At 48.9% G+C, this 25,022-nt stretch overlaps 1 long non-coding RNA gene across 1 annotated transcript in view; it reads left to right on the forward strand.

Annotated features, from left to right (window-relative positions):
* Nucleotides 1-568: 568 nt before the first annotated feature.
* Nucleotides 569-25,022, forward strand: part of LOC143959112 (uncharacterized) — a 60,916-nt gene continuing 36,462 nt past the window's right edge. The window contains exon 1 of the long non-coding RNA XR_013270174.1: nt 569-1,032. This is a non-coding gene — a long non-coding RNA (uncharacterized LOC143959112). The remainder of the gene's footprint in view (nt 1,033-25,022) is intronic.

The raw sequence follows: 25,022 nt of genomic DNA on the forward strand, positions 1-25,022 counted from the left end.
CACACACACACACGGACACACACACACAGGGATGGATGGATGGATGGAGACACACACACACAGGGATGGATGGATACACACACACACAGGGATGGATGGATGGATGGAGACACACACACACAGGGATGGATGGATGGAGACACACACACACAGGGATGGATGGATGGATGGAGACACACACACACAGGGATGGATGGATGGATGGACACACACACACACAGGGATGGATGGATGGATGGACACACACACACACAGGGATGGATGGACGGACACACAGGGATGGACGGACACACAGGGATGAACGGACACACAGGGATGGACGGACACACACACAGGGATGGACAGGCATGTCTCACCCTCGGCTTATACACGAGTCAATAAGTTTGCCAGTTTTTTTGGGGGTAAATTGGGGGCCTCGGCTTATATTCGGGTCGGCCTATACTCGAGTATATACGGTACAATGCCACCAAGGAGGAACAGGAAGTTAGAAATTCTAAGAAAAAACAAAAACCATTTAGAAGGGAAATCAGCTGATGGGTAACACGAGCTGCCTGTGAGAGAGGGGAGGGACCCGATGACGGCGCCCGTGTGAGCAGATGGGGGCGGTCCTGCTGATCAGCTGGAGCAGCGTGAGGGGAAAGGACGCTGAGCTCCATGAATGAAGCCGCCCGGACCGTCCTATCCCATCACTAAACAGACGGACTGTACACACGGGGGTGTACACCCTCGGGGTGTTAAGCGGGCAAAAGCGCTGTTCAGAGTCCGTCGACCCCCTCCCCCCCCCTCCTCGTATTGTCTCTGCTGACCTCGTACGAGACCTACAGTGGGCTAGTGCACAGCCAGGATCCAGGACCAGATGGAGTGATAATAAAACAGCGTCTGAAGAGATTCCTGGAGCACTGGCAAACACAGGGGAAGCACTGACTGATACTCCCTTGATGATCCCCTGGAGGCTGTATGGACAGAGGAACGAGATGGACTGAGGATTGAGGACACTATAAGAATATTTATAAGTAACCACCTCCTCCCCAGGTACTTTTTGAACCATTTATGCTGAATACATGTTAAACCTCATTTGAAATGTATTTGAACATTGCCTGTTGAATGCTCTGGGCGGCCCTAGATGAAAAGACTCAGTGTAAGGAGGAGGAGTGGAACAGAGCAAAACAGTGGAGGCTCAGGAAATTGATCCCACACATTTTTGAGAGGGCAGACCAGGATGTAATAGGAATAAGTGGAGCTTAAACATAAATGACTTATAAAACGACATATATCCACAAAAACGATGTATATGACTTGCATATGAAGTATATGGAATGATCGCCGGAAGGTTATGTGTGATAAGGTGTTGCCCTCTTTTTGGAGTCTTGTAAACTTCTTTTTAGAAGAGATCGCAGTAATAGCTCTCACTTAAAAACACAGAGAAAGTAGGCGGGGATCTGGGAGCCGGGCTCTCACCGCAGTGCAGGTGGCACAATCAAAGAAAGACTGAATAAAGAATTTTTTTTATTTTTTTCTCTTAACCCTGGGGAGGCAAAGGACAAAAGGTGGGAACATGAGGTGAAGAAATCAAAAGGCGAATGAATCAAAGGAGAGTCTTAACACAAGTACGATTCAGAAGTATATGAAGGAAATCAGTGTAAAAAGCCCCGGATTAGAAAAAAAGCAGCAGGGGGTAAAGGAGAAGAAGAGAGAAGTAGCTAAGTCAGCAGGGGCCCCGGGAGATAACTCAGGGGAGGAGTTGGACTCAGATTTGGAAGGCAAAATGAGGGGGCAGAGGGATATCGCTCAAATCCCCACAAAAGGTGAAATGCTGGAAATGTTCGCCAAACTAGAGAATACCATCAAAGTAGAAATTTCAAACGTCAGGACGGATATGGGCCATTTATTGAGGAGAGTGGAAGAAGCAGAGGAACTAACAGGTAAACAGGCCCATGAAATATTAGAACTGAAAACGCAAGTTGGGAAACTGCAAACGGACCAGCGGGACATTTTATATAAGCTGGAAGAACAAGAAAACCAAAACAGACGTCAAAACCTAAGGATTAGAGCATTGCCTGAACAACAAGGAGAAGATTTGGGGGTTAAGATGGGAAAAATATTTAACCCTATATTAGGAAGAGGGATAGGAGAGGATTTAAAGATTGAGCGGGTTTATAGGGTGAGGAAACCCCCAGGTCTGAGGGAAGAGGTCCCGAGAGACGTAATTATAAAATTTTGCCTCATTGAAGATAAAGCCAAGATATGGAGCAGGCTCAGAGGGCTGCCCCCGTTACAATATGAGGGAGTATCTTTACAGGTTTTCTCGGACTTATCGGCAGGAACATTGGCTCGGAGGAGACGTTTAAAACCGTTATTAGAACAAATGAAACTGGCGAATATCCGATATAGTTGGGGGTTTCCAGCGGCCCTATTGGTCCAGCGGGACGGAAGAACATTTAGATTAAAATTTCTAGACGAGTTGGAGGTCTTCTGTAATAATCTGGGGATCCCAGTACCAAAGATTTCTAAAGATCCCTAATGGACTTATATAAAGGACATTGATATTGGGAGTTGGATTTGGGGAAGGCTTATACGGTTGTTGATCTCCTTCTCTCTTTTTCCTTTTTTTCTTTTTTTTTTTTTCTTCTCTCTTCTTTTTCTTTGTGGAGGAGGGGGAGGGGGAGAGTGGGGAGGGGGGATGGTGGAAAGAGGGTGGCGGAGGGATCAGGTGGGGCCCCGGGACATCATACCAGGTCTGAGGGGGGACCCCCATTCTCCCAGGGGTGGGTGGGAGGGGGGGGGACCCTGACACGGGTGGCCGCGATCGGAGTCGCACCCTAGTGGGTAAAAATCTGCAGAATAGAGGGGGTCCTCAGCTGCAGAGTAGAGGTCGGGATTTGGCCAGGGGGGGAGGGCGGGGAGGGGGAGGAGGCTCCTTGCAGCACCAACTAAGGTAATATGTATTGAGATGAGGCAGAAAAGAAGACGGAAGTATTACATCTTATTGGAAAGCTATAGATGATAGAAGTAAACTTCCTGTCATATAATGTTAAGGGTCTGAATTCTCTGGTTAAGAGGCATAAATTATTGAAGGAATTACAGCAGTACAGAGCGGGGGTGGTGTTCCTGCAGGAGACCCACTTGTCGCAGGACACAAATATCAAATTATATTCAGATAGTTATCCAAATTGGTTATATGGGGACTCGCCTATAAAGAGAGCTAAGGGAGTCGCAATAGGGTTCGAGAAATGTATAAAGTTCACATTGCTTGATAGGATGACAGACCCTGAAGGCCGATACCTGTTTGTAAAAGGAAAATTAGGGGATAAGATTCTCACCCTAGCAAATGTATATTGCCCCAACAAGAATCCCATAAGTTATTTGAAAGCAGTTCTGGGGCAGTTAGAAGATTTTAAGGAAGGGGAGGTTGTCCTTGCAGGAGATTTCAACTTTTGTATGGATCCATCTAGGGATAGTACGTCCCAGGCTAGGGGACTAAATACGAAAGCATTGAAAATGATTAAACTATGGTTGAAACAACACCAGATGATGGATGTTTGGAGGCTGCAGCACGATAAAATAGAAGATTACACCTTTTTTTCCCCCGTGCATGGGACGTACTCCAGGTTGGATCACATACTGGTTGATCACAGGCTATTGGACCTAGTGATGGAAACCAAGATAGGAATAATTACATTATCAGACCATGCCCCGGTGTCAATGAAGATGAGGATGCTCGGAACGCAGAGGCAATCGTTCACGTGGCGATTGAACGAGAACCTTTTGCAGGATGAGAAAATTGCGGAGGCAGTACTAAAGGAAATTGAATTTTATTTCTCCGTTAACGACACAGCTGAAATTTCTGGTGCCTCTCTTTGGGAGGCACATAAAGTATATATTAGGGGCATCCTCATCTCCATGGGCACAAGAAAAAAAAAAGGAAAGACTTGAGAAAATAGAAAACTTAAGAGAAGAGGTATATAAATTAGAACAGGCCCATAAAAAATTAAGGCGGCAACAGCAGGAAGATCTCCACTTATTGGTGATTAAGAGGGATGAACTTAAAGATATGATGGAACAGGAATCAAAGAGGACATTGGACAGGAGAACTAGAGAGAGATACTATCTGGGAAATAAAATAAGTAGTCATCTAGCAAGACAGCTGAAAAGGAAGAGAGGGATTAATTTTATTGATAAAATACAAGACAAGAACGGGAAGATGACCCATACTACCAGGGAGATAGCCGAGGTGTTTAAACAATACTATGAAGCTCTGTATAATTTAGGACAAAAAGGGGCAAAAGATTTTAGAAAAAAAGACAAAATTAAAGAATTCCTGAATAAAGTGAAACTACCGAGCTTAGCAGAGAGTGATAGATGTGACTTAGATAGACCCATTACAGAAAAAGAGATCTTTAAGGCTCTGAAAGAAGCCGCCTTCGGCAAAAGTCCGGGACCAGACGGATTCACGATCTCGTATTTGAAAAAATATAAAGAGATCTTGGTCCCTAAGCTCTGCAAGTACATGAACGGCCTGGACAGAGATTTTGGGATGGAAGGGGAGGCCTTGCGGGCCTCAATCACGGTGCTGCTAAAGGAGGGGAAGGATAGCACGCTTTGCTCTAGTTACAGACCGATAGCCTTATTAAACGCGGATACCAAACTATTCGCCAAGGTCTTAGCATCTAGGCTGAAGGAAAGGATGACCGAACTGGTTCATCCGGAGCAGGTCGGATTCATCCCTGAGAGAGAAGGTAGGGACAACGGAGTGTGTTCGTTGCTCCTGCTACAGGCCTTAAAAATGAGTGGGTCCCCAGGACTATTCCTGTCGATAGATGCGGAGAAGGCATTCGACAGGGTAGACTGGGGACTCATGTTTGAAACGCTGGAAGTGCTGGGCCTTGGACCAAGAATGATCCAATGGATCAAGGTGTTATACAATCATCCTCAGGCATCTGTAAAAGTGAATGGGATGTCATCCTCCCAATTCCAAATGGAGAATGGAACAAGACAGGGGTGCCCTTTGTCACCCCTTCTTTTTGTACTGTCCTTGGAACCGTTATTGGCCTCCATCCGAGATAACCCAGACATAAAAGGGATTAAAGTAGGTGAGGAAGAGCACAAACTCGCAGCATATGCGGACAATGTGCTGTTCTACATCTCCAACCCAAGGATCACGATTCCGAACTTGCTGAGGTTGTTGGAAAAATACGGGGAAATCTCGAATTTAAAAATAAACCTCAGCAAGTCCGAAGTTCTAAATATTAATATCAAGGGAAAGGAAAAGGCAAGACTCACCGAGGAATTCCGATTTCCTTGGCGAAAGGAGATTAAATATTTGGGAGTTCTCCTCGCCGATACCATTAAGAAAATCTATGTTAACAATTATATTCCATTACTAGAGGAAATTAAGAGAGAAATAAAAAAATTTTCAACATGCCACCTCTCCTGGTTTGGGCGAATCAACGCGGTCAAAATGGTTCTGGCCCCAAAGATTCTATATAAGTTTCAAATGCTGCCCATTTCTCTCCCCCTAGCTTTCTTTAGGACATTAAAAGGGCTAATCTCAAGGTATATTTGGCAACATAAAAAACCAAGAATTGCTTATGCGGTTCTGAGCAGGGAAAAAAAAAAGGGGGGCCTTGCAGTCCCGGATTTTAAAAAATATTACAATGCGGTGGTTCTTACACGAGTGGTGGAATGGGGGAAAGAGGCAAATAATAAAAGGTGGGTAAGGGTAGAAAAGGCGATGAGCCAAGCACAGTTAGGACGGATAATTTGGAATCCCCCCCAGTATAGGTCAGTAGGAGTAAACACACATGAAATAACACGTAATGCACTTAAGTTATGGGATCGAATTCACGCACATAATAAATGGAGTTACAACTCACCTTTGATTTACTTAAAAGACAACGACTATTTTATACCTGGGAAACAAGAGGTGGGGGGTATAATTGGATAATAAAAAGTAATGCACAGGTAAAAGATATTATTTACAGAGGTAAAATTAACACGTTTGAAGTACTTAGGAAGGACAGGGAACTTATGCGGATTGATGCATGGAGGTATCTTCAGTTAAGCCACTTTATTACAAAACTCCCCCATCCAATTCGGAGTGAGGAAGAATATAGGCCTTTTGAGCGGCTGTGTCTGAGAGACAAATCAAAAAATAATATAGCTCGAATTTATAAAATTCTATTAGGGGGGGAAGGACTGGAGGGCCCGCCCTATATTAAAAAATGGGAGAGAGAGTTGGGGACTCGTTGCAGCACTCAGACCATGGAGAAAATAATGAAATTAACTCATAGCGCGACGGCAGATAATAAGATGACAGAGTTGAACTATAAGTGTCTCGCAAGGTGGTACGCGACCCCAGACAAAGTGAGTAGATATGTAGTTGCACAATCCCCAGAGTGTTGGCGGGGGTGTAAGATAACAGGAACTATGGCTCACATCTGGTGGGATTGCCCGATTATTAAAAAATATTGGAAGGAGGTGTTGGAGTTAATAAAGGTTGTAACGAATAAACACATAATTGAGGATCCTTGGACTGTTTTGTTTCACGGGACCGAAGGCCCGGTGAGGCAATATAAGTCCTCTATAATCCCCATACTGCTCAGTGCCGCTAAAAGTTTCATTCCAAAAAAATGGCGGGAGCCGGATAGCCCTAAAATACGGGACTGGATACTCCGGGTAAATGAAATACAGAACATGGAGTGCCCAGCGGAAGAGGGGGAGGAAATTGTATCCGGAGAAGGGCGTACGGGCAAATGGGTATCTTGGAAAGAATTCAAAAATTCCTGGAGGTATGTAGAGGAAATTATAAAATAAAGCCGGGATAGATATACATAGGGTTGGTGATGGTGGATACAACTCTGAACCCACTGCAAGGAAGGGAGGGGGGGGGGGGGTGGGAGGAGGGAGAAGAAATGTTAAGCATATTTGGTTGTAAAAAGATATTAAGAAAAGATTGAGTTTGTGATCGATTGTATTGTTTTTTGACTTTTGTTTTTTGTATACTCTATTTTGTAAAGGAAAAGAAAAAGGAATTAAATAAAGAATTAAAAAAAAAAAAAGAAGGGAAATCGAAGGGGGAAAAAAAAAAAAAGTGTAAGTGACCAACAATGCACTAGCTTAAAGGAACCTATTTAGGAAAAAAAAACAAACAAAAAAAAACAAACCTTTACAACCTCTTTAAATCCCTTTACAAACATGTCAAAATGGACTTGCTCCTTGCAACATTCACTGGCAGGATCAAAAACATAAAATAATAAAGAGAAGGACATGACTGATTGTAAATAACTCTCTACAGTGATTTGATCTAGTACATGAGCAATTTTGCCTCTACAGTACTTGCACACTTTCAAAGTAGTATTGCCATAGTTTTCCAATTATAGAATCCCACAGAGGACCATCTGTCACAAAAGGGAACCTGTGCGACACACCCTCTCCCTCCTGTACAACCTATTGAGTAGTCAGGAGGAGGAGTCGACCCCCACCATTTATCCACAAATGGGAGAGGGACTTAGGCATCATATTTAAGGTACTCTATGCAGTTGCATAGAGTACCTTCATCCGATTCATGCTATGGTTGCCCGGTATGGTGGTGGTAAACACCTGCCCTCCACTCTGGCAAGGCTGATGAGGGTCCTGCAACAGTAGATTAAGGCTGAACTTTCAGACACAGAGCTTCGGGCTGGACCTATTTAGACTTTGCTCTCATTTACGGCGGAAGCTGCTTGATGTCTGGACACCAGGTAGGTATAAAGCTAATTTTCTTCTTAAGGGCTCAGTGCAGATGCAGTGGCCACATCCATGGCTTGTCTTCACTCAATGCCATCAATGATGGTGGTGGCTCTTTTCCATGCAGAGAACTAGCTGGTTGTTTGCTGGCATAATTGCATTTAGGGCTGCAACTAACGGACATTTTCATAATTCATTAGTTAGCCGATTGTTTTGATTAAATCAGATAAAATAAAAATTAAAAATATAAAAAATAAAACACACGACGACCTGCAATACTATTCTGCAGATTTTCAGACAGGACTACTAATATAATGCATGACAGAGTCCCTTGTCATATACAGGTATCCTGCCGTGTCTATTTCACCTGGGGCCACCAATGACGGGGCACCCTATTCCACCCGGGACCACCAATGGGGCACCATTTGCTCCCACCCCCCCCGAACACCAATGGAGCACTATTTGCCCCCCCCCCCACTCCCCAGAACACCAATGATGGGCAGCACGTCTCCCCTTGGTGCTCAGTGATGGGCAGCACGTCTCCCCTTGGTGGTCAATGAGGATTCACTATTGAGTTGGCCCACCCTTTTGCAGCTACAACAGCTTCAATTCTTCTGGGCAGGCTGACCACAAGGTTTAGGTGTGTGTCTTTGGGAATGTTTGACCATTCTTCCAGGAAGAGCATTTGTGAAGTCAGGCACTGATGTGGACGAGTAGGCTTGGCTCGGGATTCTCTGCTCTAATTCATCCCAAAGGTGTTCTATTGGGTTGAGGTCAAGAATCTGTCCAGCCCAGTAAAGCTCCTCCACCCCAAACTCGCTCATCCATGTCTTTTATGGATTATGCTTTGTACACTGGTGCACAGTCATGTTGGAACAGAAAGGGGCCTTCCTCAAACTTCCCACAAAGTTGAGAGCATGAAATTGTCCAACATTTCTTGGTATGCTGACACCTTAAGTGTTGCCTTCACTGGAATTTAGGGGCCAAGCCCAACCCCTGAAAAACAACACCACACCATAATCCCCCCTCCACCAAGTGATTTGGACCAGTGCACAAAGCAAGATCCATAAAGACATGGATGAGCGTGTTTGGGGTGGAGGAACGTGACTGGAATGCAGAGTCCTGACCTCAACCCAATAGAATACCTTTGGGGTGAAATAGAGTGAAGGCTGCGAGATGGGCCTTTCTCGTCCAACATCAGTGCCTGACCTCACAAATGTACTATTGGAAGAATGGTCAAATATTCCCATAGACACTCTCCTAAACCTTGTAGACAGCCTTCCCAGAATAGTTGAAGCTGTTAGAACTGCAAAGAGTGTGCCAACTAAATATTGAACCCTATGGACGAAGACTGATATTCCATTAAAGTTTGTGTGTAAAGGCAGGTGTCCCAATACTTTTGACAATATAGTGTATGTGTAAGGGGGCACTCTGCCACACTCTGATGCAAGGGGGCGATACTCTGCTATAAAGTGGGACTCTGATGTAAGGTGTTGTGGGTGATGCAATGGGCTTTGGGGAGATTCGATGTTCTGGGGAGATGCGTTTGGGCGATGGGATTCGATGTGTTGGGGCGAAGCGATTCGATGTGCTGATGTGATTCGATGTGATGCGATGTGCTGCGATGTGCTGGGGCGATGTGATGTGATGTGCTGGGGCGATGCGATGTGATGTGCTGGGGGCGATTTGAAGTTCTGGGGATATGTGATGCGATTGGGCGATGGGATTCTAGGTGTTGGGGTGAAGCGATTCGATGTGCTGATGCAATTCGATGTGTTGGGGGTGATGCAATGTGCTTTGGGCGTTGCGATGTGCTGGGGGTGATTCGATGTTCGTGGGAGATGTGATTCGATGTGTTGGGGGAGATGCAATTTGATGTGCTGAGGGTGATGCGATTCGATGTGCTGTGGGAGATGCGATCCTATGTGCTGGGAGCAATGTGGTGCGATGTGCTGGGGGCGATGCGATGTTCTGGGGGGTTGCAATTTGATGTGATGTGCTGGGGGCGATGCGATTCGATGTGTTGCGGGTGATGTAATGTACTTTGGGAGATGCGATATGCTGGGGGTGATTCGATGTGCTGGGGAGATGTGATTCGATGTGCTGGGGGAGATGCTGGGGGAGATGCGATTCGATGTGCTGGGGGAGATGCGATTCGATGTGATGCCAAGTGCTGGGGGGCGATGCGATGTGATGTGCTGGGGGCGATTTGAAGTTCTGGGGATATGTGATGCGATTGGGCGATGGGATTCTAGGTGTTGGGGTGAAGCCATTCGATGTGCTGATGCAATTCGATGTGTTGGGGGTGATGCAATGTGCTTTGGGCGATGCGCTGGGGGTGATTCGATGTTCGTGGGAGATGTGATTCGATGTGTTGGGGGAGATGCAATTCGATGTGCTGAGGGTGATGCGATTCGATGTGCTGTGGGAGATGCGATCCTATGTGCTGGGAGCAATGTGGTGCGATGTGCTGGGGGCGATGCGATGTGCTGGGGGGTTGCAATTTGATGTGATGTGCTGGGAGCGATGCGATTCGATGTGTTGCGGGTGATGTAATGTACTTTGGGAGATGCGATATGCTGGGGGTGATTCGATGTGCTGGGGAGATGTGATTCGATGTGCTGGGGGAGATGCTGGGGGAGATGCGATTCGATGTGCTGGGGGAGATGCAATTCGATGTGATGCCAAGTGCTGGGGGGCGATGTGATGTGATGTGCTGGGGGCGATTCGATGTTCTGGGGAGATGTGATGCGATTGGGCAATGGGATTCGAGGTGTTGGGGTGAAGCGATTCGATGTGCTGATGCGATTCGATGTGTTGGGGGTGATGCAATGTGCTTTGGGCGATGCAATGTGCTTTGGGCGATGCGTTGTGCTGGGGGAGTTGCGATTCGATGTGCTGGGGGAGATGCGATTCTATGTGCTGGGGGAGATGCGATTCTATGTGCTGGGGGCAATGTGATGTAATATGCTGGGGGCGATGCGATGTGCTGGGGCGATGTGATTTGATGTGATGTGCTGTGGGCGATGCGATTCGATGTGTTGCGGGTGATGCAATGTGCTTTGGGGAGAGTCGATGTTCTGGGGAGATGCGATGTGTTGGGGCGAAGCGATTCGATGTGCTGATGCGATTCGATGTTTTGGGGGTGATGCAATGTGCTTTGGGCGATGCGATGTGCTGGGGAGATGCGATTCGATGTGCTGGGGCCAATGTGATGTGCTGGGGCGATTCGATGTGCTGGGGTGATGCAATGTGCTGGGGGTTATGCGATTCGATGTTCTGGGGAGATGCGATTCGATGTGCTGGGGCGATGCGATGTGCTTGGGTGATGTGTTTCGATGCGATGTGGTGGGGCAAAGCGATTTGATGTGCTGATGTGATTCGATGTGTTGGGGGTGATGCAATGTGCTTTGGGCGATTTGATGCGCTGGGGGAGATACAATGTGCTGGGGAGATGCAAATCGATTTGCTGAGGAGATGTGATGTGCTGGGGCTATGCGATTCGATGTGCTGATGCAATTTGAAGTGTTGGGGGTGATACAATGTGCTGGGGTGATGCGATTCAATGTTCTGGGTGAGATGCAATTCGATGTGCTGGGGCGATTCAATGCGATGTGCTTGGGTGATGCGATTCGATGCGATGGGTGATGCGATTTGATGTGCTGGGGCGATGTGATGTGCTTGGGCAATGCGTTTTGATGCTTTGTGGTGGGGCAAAGCGATTTGATTTGCTGATGCGATTCGATGTGCTGGGAGATGCGATTCGATTTGCTGGGGCGATGCGATGTGCTGGGGCGATGCGATTCGACGTGATGATGCAATTCGAAGTGTTGGGGGTGATGCAATGTGCTGGGGTGATGTGATTCGATGTTCTGGGGGAGATGCGATTCGATGTGCTGGGGCGATTCAATGCGATGTACTTGGGTGATGTGATTCGATGCGATGTTTTGGGGGCGGCGCGATTCGATGTTCTGATGCGATTTGATGTGTTGGGGTGATGCAATGTGCTTTGGGCGATGCAATTTGCTGGGGGCGATTCAATGTGCTGGGGGAGATGCGATTCGATGTTCTGGGGAGATGCGATTCGATGTGCTTTGGGCATTTCGATGCGCTGGGGGTGATGCAATGTGCTGGGGGAGATGCAATGTGATGGGGGAGATGCGATTCGATTTGCTGGGGCGATGGAGATGTGCTGGGGTGATGCGATTCGATGTACTGATACAATTCGACGTGTTGGGGGTGATGCAATGTGCTGGGGGTGATGCGATTCGATGTTCTGGGGGAGATGCAATGCGATGTGCTTGGGTGTTGCGATTTGATGTTCTGGGAGAGATGCGATTCAATGTGCTGGGGCGATTCAATGCGATGTGCTTGGGTGATGCGATTTGATGCGATCTGTTGGAGGCGACGCGATTCGATGTTCTGATGCGATTTAATGTGTCGGGGTGATGCAATGTGCTTTGGGGGATGCGATGAGAAGTGTTGGGGGAGATTCGATTCAATGTGCTGGGGGCGTTGTGATGCAATGTGCTGGGGCGATGCGATTTTACGGGGAGGGGGGTGATGCGATGTGCTGGGGGAATATTTTCTTATTTTTAACCCGATTATCTATGTAACATAGAGAAAGTTGTTTGTGCAAATAGTTGTAAATAAGCAGTTTTTTTAAATACTCCCACCATCCCATCTAAGGCCCCATTCACACATGCGGACATTATGTGCGTATTTCATCCATCCGTTTGCGGATGAAGTACGGACATACATGCATTCCTATGGGATAGCGGGAGTCGGCGGATGAACATCCGCAAACACCCGATATCGTCCGCCTCCGCAATTGTCCGATTCTGCAGACGGAGGAAAATCCTATTTTTCTATCCGTCTGCAGAGCGGATCGGATGAACACGGACAGACGATCCCCCATAGAGGAGAGCGGAGAGCTGACAGGGCGGTCCATGCACAGTGTACTGGGACCGCCCTGTTATCCTCCGGCTCAGCGGGGACAACAGAGCGATCCCCGCTGAGCAAGCGGATCATTACTGATCCATCCCGTGTGAAAGGGGCCTAACACCAAAACACAAGCACAATTTTTCAAAATTAATATGCACAGTTTGAACTTCATAAAGTCGTCTTCAATACGTCTAGATTCATAAATGAATTGTGTTGCTGACATTATTATTTTTTTAATTATTTTTTTTTTCTTTTTAAATGAAAAGCTGTACAGAAAAAAGTATCAGCTGAGTGTAGATATGTGTGTGTGTGTATATGTACAGAACACGATATATATATATAGTGTGTGTGTGTGTTTCTTGAATAATATTTCTTGTACATGCAGTATATTTACTAGTTCCTGGAGGGAGGAGGGGTTTGCATAGATATGGGTGGCAACTTCCTCTAACACTGCCGTTGCCATGGAAACCTGACCTGAACTTATTACACTGTTTGTGCAGCATTGAGCATGTGCGAGATCTGCAAGGCTGAAATCCAGGAAGAAATACGGTCTGGCTTCAGATGCCCACACTTAAGATGGCCACAGTCTGCTGCTAGTTTATAAACTTTCAAAATGCTGTAATAACCTAACAAAACGGACCTTAGTTTACAGACCAACTTTACTGAATACATTAAGCTTGTGTATTATAGGGGTATTTTTATTTAAAAAGTGTAATTTTGGCCTGAGCACCACTTTAACCACTTGCTTACTGGGCACTTAAACCCCCCTCCTGCCCAGACCAATTTTCAGCTTTCAGCGCTGATGCACTTTGAATGACAATTGCGCGGTCATACAACACTGTACCCAAATGGAATTTTTATCATTTTTTTCCCACAAATAGAGCTTTCTTTTGGTGGTATTTAATTACAGCTGGGAGTTTTATTTTTTGCTAAACAAACAAAAAAAGATGCAAAAAAATAAAAAAATCATGTTTAATAGTTTGTTATAAAATTTTGCAAACAGGTCATTTTTCTCCTTCATTGAAGTGCACTGATGAGGCGGCACTGGTGGGCACTGATAGGCATAGTTAAGGCGACACTAATAGGCACAGATAAAGTGGCACCGATAGGCACAGATAAAGTGGCACCGATAGGCACAGATAAAATGGCACCGATAGGCACAGATAAGGCAGTACTGATGGGCACAGATAAGGCGGCACTGATGGGCAAAGATGGACACAGATAAGATGGCACGGATGGGTGGCACTAATAGGTACCACTGATAGATGGGTCTGATGGGCACTGATAGGTGGCACTGATAGGTGGCTCTGATAGGTGGCATTGCTGGGCACTGATGTGCGGCACTGATGGGCACTGGTAGATGACACTGATGGGCACGGATATGTGGCACTGGGGTGCAGCACCGTTGTTGAGGCAGATTGTGGGCACTGATGGGTGGCACTGTGGGCACTGATGTGTGGCACAGTGGGCACTGATGTGTGGCACTGTGGGCACTGCTGGGTGGCACTGTGGGCACTACTGGGTGGCACTATGGGCACTGCTGGGTGGCACTGATGGAGGGCCCCTTTTTTTATTACAGAGGTGGCACTGGCAGGGGGCAGGTGGGTACTGGTAAGCTGGCCGTGATCGGGACTGATGTCCCAATCACGGCCACCGGCGATTGTATCACATGATCAGCTGTCATTGGCTGATCACGTGGTAAGGGGTCGGGATCGACCCCTTGCTCGGATCCGTGATCAGGCGAGTCTTGTAGACTCGCCGATCACAGAGCACGCCGCGTGTGCCCCTCAGGCTGCTCGTGCACGGGACAACGTCAATAGACGTTGTCCCAGCAAAGGAGGTCCACGCTGTAGCCGTCATTTGGCTATAGCGCGGGTCTCTACTGGTTAAACTGAGCCGCAGATCTAAACCATTGTGCAGAAACTCCAAAACTACTGAGGTGGACGGAGTGGTGGGGTCCCACTGCTTACTTTCTGAAAATTTTTTAAATGTATTCCATATTTTAGAATAGTTAAAGTTCGTGGAAGGTTTCCTAGCCTTTAGGAGAGTAGAAATCACCCCCACTGAGAATCCTAATGACTGGAAATTCTGCCGCTCAAGATCCAAAGCTGTAGATTCAGTTTGTGAGGAGCTGGGTGCACCAATTTCCCCTGTGAGAGAAGCTGCGGGAACACTGGGATCTTGAACGGCGGGGCATACGCTGAGGTTCACTGCCCAAGGGAACCACGGCCTCTTCGGCCAGTACGGCAGAATAGCTATCACTCTGACTGGCTCCATCGATAATCTGATTAAAAACTTTGCGATAAAGGGTCTGGGGGGAAACGCATATGCGGTCTCGCATCGCCACAGACTCGAGAGGGCATCTACTGCTTCTGCACGGGGATGAGGCAGATGGGATGGAAATCTCAGCAGCTTCGCATTCATTGGAGAAGCAAAGAGATCTATTTCTGGTGGCTTCTGCAGACTCATGATCCAACTGAAGTCTGATGGGTGCACTGCCCACTCGTTGCTGTCTGGAAAACAACGTGATAGGCGATCCGCCTGCTGATTCAAACGGCCCGGAAGGTAAACTGCCTTTAAATCCAACAAATTTATTTCCGCCCATAACATAATGGGCTCTACTTCCTTTAATAATGTGATGCTGTGCGTTCACCCCTGCCGTTATATATATGAAACTGCTGCTCTGTTGTCTAGCCACACTAGCACTTGTTTCTGCCGTAGATGTTCTTTTAGACTCAGCAGAGCTAAGTACACTGCTCGCAGCTCTAAGACGTTGGAGACTACTACGTCCCATTTCCCTTGCACTGCCAGGTGATCTTAGTGTGCTCCCCACCCTTTCGAACTTGCCTCGGTGGTAAGAATGGTCCAGGAAGGGCATTGCAGGAGCCGAGGCTTTGAAATGAGGTCTTCCTTCGACCCCCAGAGGAGACTTCTCTTTATAGAAGTTGAAATTGATATTCTCTGACATAGGGACTTCTTCCTCCACTGCGTCAAAAAGCCCCATTGAAAAGTCCTCAGATGCCAATGAGCCCAAGGTAACATTGGAAGGCAAGCCGCCATGGTCCCGATTAAACTCAAGCAATTCGAGGCTGACAGGTGAGAGAGAGATCTGACGTGGACCATCTTCTGAACAATCGCCTTCACCTTCTGGGGAGGGAGGCGCACTGTACCAGCCTTGGTGTTGAATAGAGCACCCAGGTAAATCATCACCTGAGTTGGGGTTAGGAGGCTCTTCTCTGTATTTACTAACCACCCAAACTCTCTCAGAGTCCTCAGAAGAATCTCCTTGTGGTCCCGTAGCTGGGCTTGATCGGACGCTAGCAGTAGAATGTCATCCAAAAAGTGAAAGACTCGAAGGTGCCAGGGCTAAAATTAGAACTTTTGAGAATATCCTTGGTGATGTGCATAGGCCAAAAGGCAGGCATTGAAACTGGAGATGTGTTGAGCCTATTGCCACTCTCAAAAATCTTTGGAACGCTGGTAACACGGGAACATGGAAATAAGCATCTTGCGAGTCTACCTATACCATCCAGAGGAGAATAGAATCCCATGAATCTCTTGGAGGGAGGGACCGGTAAAACTGCCTGTTGTACTACAAGAAGCTGGAGATATTTCTGCAGAGCTTCCGCTTTCTGCTGTGAAGTTGGACTTTTTGTTAGAACTAACGAGTCCTGTGGGGGCACATCTTGGAAGGTCCAAAAATGGGTAAAACGGACTGTAGAAACCACCCACGGATCTTCGCAACGACTGCCCGATACCTCCGCAAACCTCTTCAACCTGGCTGCAGTGGCCTTTTGTCAAATGGACTTTGTCCCCTCCTGATTATTGGAGAGGCTTCTCTATTTGCCTTTAGAAACGTGGCCTGAGTACTCCTCCAATTCTTTTTGGGGTCTCTGCCTTGTCTAAAGTTGGAGAAATTCCTATTCCTGGAAGCTTGGAATTTTGTTGATACTACATGTGAATGCCTCACCCTTCTATCCTGGGGAAGTAGCCCCAACTTCCCTCCTGTCACTAATCCATAAAAGACATGGATGAGCGAGTTTGGGATGGAGGAGCTTTACTGGGCTAGACAGATTCTTGACCTCAACCCAATAGAACACCTTTGGGATGAATTAGAGCAGAGAATCCCGAGCCAAGCCTACTCGTCCACATCAGTGCCTGACTTCACAAATGCTCTCCCTGGAAGAATGGTCAAACATTCCCAAAGACACACACCTAAACCTTGTGGTCAGCCTGCCCAGAAGAATTGAAGCTGTTGTAGCTGCAAAAGGGTGGGCCAACTCAATAGTGAATCCTCATTGACCACCAAGGGGAGACGTGCTGCCCACCATTGACCACCAAGGGGAGACATGCTGCCCATCATTGACCACCAAGGGGAGACGTGCTGCCCATCATTGACCACCAAGGGGAGACTTGCTGCCTATCATTGACCACCAAGGGGAGACGTGCTGCCCATCATTGACCACCAAGGGGAGACATGCTGCCCATTGACCACCAAGGGGAGACATGCTGCCCATCATTGACCACCAAGGGGAGACATGCTGCCCATTGACCACCAAGGGGAGACATGCTGCCCATTGACCACCAATGGGATGAACGTGCCCTGGAGTTAAAGGCTAAATGCATCTTTAAAGAAAAATAAATGTATAAAATGAAGAAAAAATGTGTACCCTTCACTTACTTTAGATCGAACAGCAGCCCAGCCATACTGGATCATTCCAGTCAGAAGGAAGAAAGAAATGACTGCAGATCCAGAACTTCCGATTGCCTTTTATATTGTTTCACACAGATAACACCAAAGACACCAAACTATGGTCATGTGGACGCATTTCACACATACATCTTGTGCTCATTCCAGTCATCTGCAACGAGATATTGGTAACAATAAAAAACACAAGGAGGATGATATGGGGCTTTAGGCCCCATCTAAAAAATAAAGCATTCAGCAGTGAAAATATACATCATTTTCACATTAAACAATATGGTTCTAATGCTAACTAATAACCGTACTAAAGCCTAACAAAAAAATAAAAATAAATCAATTATGTGCATTGTGTCTGAATACTGCTCTGTTGCTCCTTCCCTTCCGTTCACCCCAGGTGCTTGTATTTGTCATCACCTCGGACGGACGAGAAGAGAGGAGGGACCGGCGGAGAGGAGCGCATCACGAGAGGTCTGTGTACAGCAGCTTCCCGCACTACTCTGCATGTAGGAAGGAAAGTGCAGCAGCAGCTTGTATGCTGTCCTGTGCTTAAGTGTATACCACATGCGGCTATTAGAAAGTTGCTGCACAGCTTCCCACCCCCCACAGTGTCCCCCTGTAATACCCCCCCCAGTGTCCCCCTGTGCCCTCCACCCCCCCGCTGTGTCCCTCTGTAACACCCCCCACAGTGTCCCCCTGTGTCCTCCACCCCCCACATTGACCCCCTGTAACACCCATCCACAGCGTCCCCTTGTGCCACCTCCACACAGTGTCCCCCTGTGCCCTCCACCCCCCCCCGTGTCCCCCTGTGCCCTTTACCTCCCCACAGTGTCCCCCCTCTAACACCCCCCACAGTGTCCCCCCGTGCCCTCCACCCCCCCACAGTGACCCCCTGTAACACTCCCCCAACAGTGACCCCCTGTGCCACCTCCCCACAGTGTCCCCTTGTACCCTCCACCCCCCCCCCCCCATAGTGACCCCCTGTAACACCCCCCACAGTGACCCCTTTAACACCCCCACAGTGTCCCCTTGTACCCTCCACCCCCCCCCACAGTGACCCACTGTAACACCCACCCACAGTGTCCCCTGTAACACCCCCCACAGTGACCCCTTTAACACCCCCCACAGTGTCCCCTTGTGCCCTCCACCCCCCCACAGTGACCCCCTGTAACACTCCCCCAACAGTGACCCCCCTGTGCCACCTCCCCACAGTGTCCCTCCCCACAATGTCCCCTTGTACCCTCCACCTCCCCACAGTGTCCCTCCCCACAGTGTCCCCTTGTACCCTCCACCCCCCACAGTGACCCCCTGTAACACCCACCCACAGTGTCCCCCTGTAACACCTCCCCACAGGGTGCCCTCCACCCCCCCATAGTGTCCCCCCTGTGTCCTCCACCCCCCACAGTGACCCCCTGTAACACCCACCCACAGCGTCCCCTTGTGCCACCTCCACACAGTGTCCCCCTGTGCCCTCCACCCCCCCACAGTGTCCCCCTGTGCCCTTTACCTCCCCACAGTGTCCCCCTGTAACACCCCCCACAGTGACCCCCTTTAACACCCCCCCACAGTGTCCCCCTGTGCCCTCCACCTCCCCACAGTGTCCCCTTGTACCCTCCACCCCCCACAGTGACCCCCTGTAACACCTCCCCACAGGGTGCCCTCCACCCCCCCACAGTCCCCCTGTGTCCTCCACCCCCCACAGTGACCCCCTGTAACACCCACCCACAGCGTCCCCTTGTGCCACCTCCCCACAGTGTCCCCCTGTGCCATCCACCCCCCTCCCCCAAACAGTATCTCCCTGTAACACCCACCCACAGTGTCCCCCTGTGCCCTCCACCAACCTTTCCCCCTGATGGCTACCCTGGGAGACACTGTGCTGAGTCCAGAGGATCCCAGTGCTCTACTGTGTGCCCTGTGTTTTGGTTTGTGCCCTGCTATTTGCCCTACTGCGTGCCCCATGGCCTTTGATGTGCCCTGCTGTGTACCCCCTGATGTGCTCTGCTGTGTGCCCCTTGCCCTGTGATGTGTCCTGTGCCTTGTGATGTGCCCTATGTGCCCCATGCCCTGCTGTGTACCACCTGTTGTGCTCTACTGTGTGCCCTGTGATGTGCTCTACTGTGTGCGCTATGCCCTGGGATGTGTGCCTCATGCCCTGTGGTGTGCCCTGATGTGTACCGCCTAATGTGTCCTGTTCCCAAGGATGTGCCCTGGGATGTGCCCTACTGTGTGCCCTGTGCTCTGCTGTGTGCCCTACTATGTGCCACATGCCCAGTGATGTGCGGCATCCCCTGCTCTGTATCTCCTGATGTGCCCCGCTGTGTACCCACTGATGTGCCCTGTACCCCCTGTGATGCACCATGCTGTGCTCGATAATGTGCCCTGTTTTGTACATAATAAACCCTGCTGTGTGCCCCGTGCTCTGCTGTGTGCCATGTGATGTGCCTTACTGTGTGCCCCATGATTATTGTAGGTGGGGCTTTGTGTAGGTGCGGCTTGAGTGTGAGCGGAGACAAAGGGGGCCCCATGATCTTCTATTGCCCAGGGGCCCCATAAGTTGTCAGTCCACCCCTGATGACCAAGCCCTCTTCATCCTCCTCATCCTCTCTCACCCAGTCTCAGGGTACTAGCAAAGCAGCTGCCAACGCATCGTCTTCCCTCCTCTCAATGTCATCATCAGTGACTCCTTCCCTAGACCCACCACGTCCTCCTGAGGAGTCTCCTGAACTCTTTGAGCACAGTGTTGGGTACATGCTCCAGGAGGATGCCCAGTGTTTTGTAGCCTCTGATGATGACACTCAGCTAGAGGAAGGCAGTAGCGTGAATGCAGAGAGAGGGGATGCTTAAGAAGGACAGCAATCTGGCAGTCATGTTCCACAAGCTGCAGCATACTGCCAGGTTTGCTACAGCGATGAAGAGGGAGGGGATGATGAGGGCACTGACTCCACGTGGGTGCCTGGTAGGAGAGAGGAGGAGGAGGAGGCACATGTCCAACGAGGCAGGATGCCCTCCGAGGGCCAGCTTAGGGGCAGCACACCGACTGAATCACACCGCAGAGCTCCGCCTGTGCAGGGCGCTGCCTCTGAACGTTATGCTAAAAGTTCTTTGGTGTGGGCCTTTTTTGAGACGAGTGCATCAGATCGCACCGCTGCTATTTGCAACATATGTCTTAAGCGTATCTCGCGTGGCCAAAACATCAGCCGCTTGGGCACGACATGCTTGACCAGACATATGTTGACCTGCCATGCAGCTCGTTGGCAAGCGTACCTCAAAGACCCACACCAAAGAACAAAGTGGCCCTCTCCTTGCTCCTCATTAGCTGGCATCTCCAACCCCACTAGACCTTCAGTCCTCTCTGAAACCTGCTCTGAGAGGAATGAAGGTGTAGAATTAGGTGTGTCACAGCCAAGTGCTTCCGGGCACTCTGCTAGCAGTAGACCCACGTCCGATTATAGCAGGCAAATGTCCCTGCCCCAGCTGCTGAACCGGCGAAAGAAGTTCACTCCCAGCCATCCACATGCCCAGCGGTTGAATGCTAGCTTGGCTAAATTGCTAGCACTTCAACTGCTGCCTTTTCAGTTGGTAGACTTGGCCCCCTTCCGTGAGTTTGTACAATGTGCGGTTCCTCAGTGGCAGGTCCCCAAACGCCACTTTTTCTCACGGAAGGCGATTCCGGCTCTCTACCGGCATGTGGAAGGCAATGTCCTTGCCTCGCTGGACAGGGCGGTCAGCGGTAAGGTGCATATTACCGCTGACTCATGGTCCAGCAGGCATGGACAGGGACGTTACCTGTCTTTCATGGCCCATTGGGTCACTCTTCTGGCAGCTGGGAAGGATGCAGGACAAGGTGCAGTAGTGTTGGAGGTTGTTCCGCCACCACGCCTCCAAAATGCTACTATTGGTTGTGACACACCTCTCTCCTCCACCCCCTCCTCTTCTTCTTCCTCCATGGCCTCTTCCAGTGCTCTGTCCTCAGAACCAGCGGTGCTCCGTAGGCGTTCCAGGGGCTACGCAAGTACGCAGGCAAAACAATGCCATGCCGTGCTTGCGCTGGTTTGTTTGGGGGACAGGAGCCACACTGGGGCGGATGTTTTGTCAGCTCTGCAGGGGCAGGCCGAGAGGTGGTTGACGCCACGCCAGCTTAAGCCAGGATTGGTGGTTTGCGACAATGGCACCAACCTCCTCTCCGTCCTCCGACAGGGACAACTGACCCATGTGCCCTGTGTAGCTCACGTCCTTAACCTGGTGGTGCAGCGGTTCTTGGGCAGGTACCCCGGCTTACAGGATGTCCTGAAGCAGGCCAGGAAAGTCTGTGTGCATTTCCGCCGATCATTTAATGCCTGTGCTCGGCTGGCTGAGCTCCAAAAGGAGTTGAACCTGCCCAAGAACCACCTTATATGTGACATGCCCACCAGGTGGAACTCAACGTTGGCCGTGCTGCAGCGGCTGCACACGCAGCAGAGGGCCATCAATGAGTACCTGTGCGACTACGGCACCAGGGCAGGGTCAGGTGAGCTCGGATTTTTCTCACCACGCCAGTGGGGCATGATCAGGGATGCATGCACTGTTCTGTCACCGTTTGAGGAGGCCACAAGGATGGTGAGCAGTGACAGTGCATGCATCAGTGACACTGTACCTCTTGTCCACCTCTTGGAGCATACGCTGCGTGGAATAATGGACAGGGCACTTGAGGCAGAACAGAGGCAGGAAGAGGAGGACTTCCTTGCCTCTCAAGGCCCCCTTTATCCAGACAGTGTTCCTACTGTGCCACCCATCACACAGGAAGAGGATGAGGAGGAGGAAGAGGAAGAGGAGGATGATTGTGTCAGCATGGAGGTGGAGGCTGGCACTCAGCATCAGCAGCAGCAGCAGCAGTCTTGTAGGGATGATTTACAGTCCCAAGAAACACGTGGACTTCTACGTGGCTGGGAGGAGGTAGCTGCGGATCATGTTGTCCTTAGTGACCCAGAGGACTCCGGACTGAATGCCTCAGCTAACCTACGCTGCATGGCCTCCCTGATCCTGCAAAGCCTGCGGAAGGATCCTCGTATTCTTCGGATCAAGGAGAGGGACCATTACTGGCTGGCCACTCTCCTTGATCCACGGTACAAGGGTAAGGTTGCCGACCTTATCTTGCCATCGCAGAGGGAGCAGAGGATGAGACATCTCCGGGAGGCCTTGCAGAAAGGTCTGTGCAACGTGTTCCCAGAGACTGGGAGGTTACAAACTCCTGGTCCTGGACAACGTGTTGCTGAGGCATCGGTCAGAAGGAGCGTGGAGAAGGTGGCCGTCTGATGCTTTCAGACAAAATTTTAGTCCGCAGCCCCAAGGTATGATCGGTTCCAGCAACCATCGCCAGCGTCTGATTTACATGGTGCAGGAATACCTAGGGGCAAGGTCAGACTTGGACACCTTTTCCATCAAAAATCCTCTGGCTTACTGGGTCTTGAGGATGGATCACTGGCCAGAGCTTACACAGTATGCAATTGAGCTACTGGCCTGTCCTGCATTCAGCGTTCTTTCGGAACGCACCTTCAGTGCTGCTGGTGGCTTTATTACCGATCACAGGGTGCGGCTGTCTACCGAATCAGTTGATCGACTGACCTTCATCAAGATGAATCAGTCTTGGATCACCCACAGCTACCAAGCACCTGAAGCTGATGTAACCGAATAATTTTTTTTTAAATATCACATCCCTTCAAGACTGCCTATGCTGATGCTGAGTGACTGTCCTGTTATGTTGATTGTCTATCCTCTTCCTCCTCCGATGATATCTTGGAAGAACATTTTTGGTTCTGGGTGATGCCACCAGCCCAATTTTTCTGCCCCTGTTTAACAGGGGCATTTAAGTACAATTTTTGATACAATGCTTTGCAGCAGGGCTAATTCCTGCAATAAAACTAGAGTATATGGGAGAGGTTGCAGTGTCGTGGCACCAGCACCAGTGCCTAAGGCCCAATTTTTCTGCCCCTCTTTAACAGGGGTGTTTAAGTTCAATTTTTGATGCAATGCTTTGCAGCAGGGCTAATTCCTGCAATAAAACTAGAGTATATGGGAGAGGTTGCAGTGTCGTGGCACCAGTGCCATCAGCCCAATTTTTCTGCCCCTGTTTAACAGGGGCGTTTAATTACAATTTTTGATGCAATGCTTTGCAGCAGGGCTAATTCCTGCAATAAAACTAGAGTATATGGGAGAGGTTGCAGTGTCGTGGCACCAGCACCAGTGCCTAAGGCCCAATTTTTCTGCCCCTGTTTAACAGGGACATGTAATTACAATTCTTGATATAATATTTCACAGGAGGACCCGTTCCTGTGCCCACCCAGAGTAACTGTGAGGACTTATAGTGTTGTGGCACCAGCACCACAACCACCAAAGGTCAATTTTTCTACCACTGTTCAACAATGGCATGTAATTACAATTCTTGATATAATCGTTCACAGCAGGGCGCTCCAGCGCCCACCAAGAGTCACTTTGAGGGCTTACAATGTTGTGGCAAAACCAACACCTTGTTCCGCCATTTCTGCAGAGCATATAGGGCAGGCCCCTACTTTCAAACATCCAACTTACAAACATCTCCTACTTGCAAACAGAAGGAGACAACAGCAAGTGAGATGAAAAAAGATGGACGACAAAACAAATTATACAGGGGTGATAACCCTTCCCTATGTTTTCCAAAAAGCTTAAAATTATTTTTTGACTGGAGCTACACTTTAAAAATGTACCAGTTGAAAATTACAAACAGATTCAACTTAACACAACAAACCTACACAGTCCCTGTCTTGTTTGCACCGCCTGTATACTGCTGTTCTGAGTATATACGGCCTGGGGGCCACGCGCATTTCCTTTTTTTAATATGGGTACGGGGTTCCCCTTAATATGCATACAAGACCCAAAGGGGCTGGTAATGGGCATTGAGGGCTACCCATGCCATTTTTCTCAATGATTTTCAACCATATTGCAGGAACCAGATATTACATTAAAACCGCAAGCAGCTTTAAATGACGTTATTTCCGTTAAATGTAATTTTGTGCAGGGACTGTTCTAAACACGGGAAACACGTGGCACTTCACAGGCATACTACAGACACCCCCCAGGCACCATATTTAAAGGAATATTTCACTTTTTTTTCCACTTTAATCGTCATTAAAATCAGTGCTCCCGCCAAAACTGCCATTTTTAAAACATTTTTTCTTGCATTGACCCATGTCCCCTGGGGCAGGAGCCAGGTCCCCAAACCCTTTTTAGGACAGTATCTTGCATATTAGCCGGTAAAATTAGCACTTTTAATTTTGAACGTTCAAGTCCCATAGACTTCAATGGGGTTCTAACGTTCGTACGAATTTGGGATCCGTTCAAAAGTTCTGGTGCGAACCGAACCAGGGGGTTTCCGGCTCAACCCTATTTCTTAATATATAGGGATTTGTCATTAGGAAATAACAATTCGTAGGAGTGGTGAAGTTGGGTTAAACTTTGGAAGAATTTTTCCTCTATCAGAAACAGAATTAGGGACCCTGAGGTCTTACCTGGATGACAACCTGGAGAAGGGGTTCATCCGACCTTCCACCTCCCCGGCGGGTGCAGGAATCTTCTTCGTTGAGAAGAAAGACCACTCCCTACGTCCTTGTGTTGATTATCGGGCTCTTAATAAGGTCAC

Source organism: Lithobates pipiens, unplaced genomic scaffold, assembly GCF_037356315.1.
Source record: "Lithobates pipiens isolate NorthernLeopardFrog02 unplaced genomic scaffold, aLitPip1_a1.2 Scaffold_67, whole genome shotgun sequence".
NCBI lineage: Eukaryota > Metazoa > Chordata > Amphibia > Anura > Ranidae > Lithobates > Lithobates pipiens.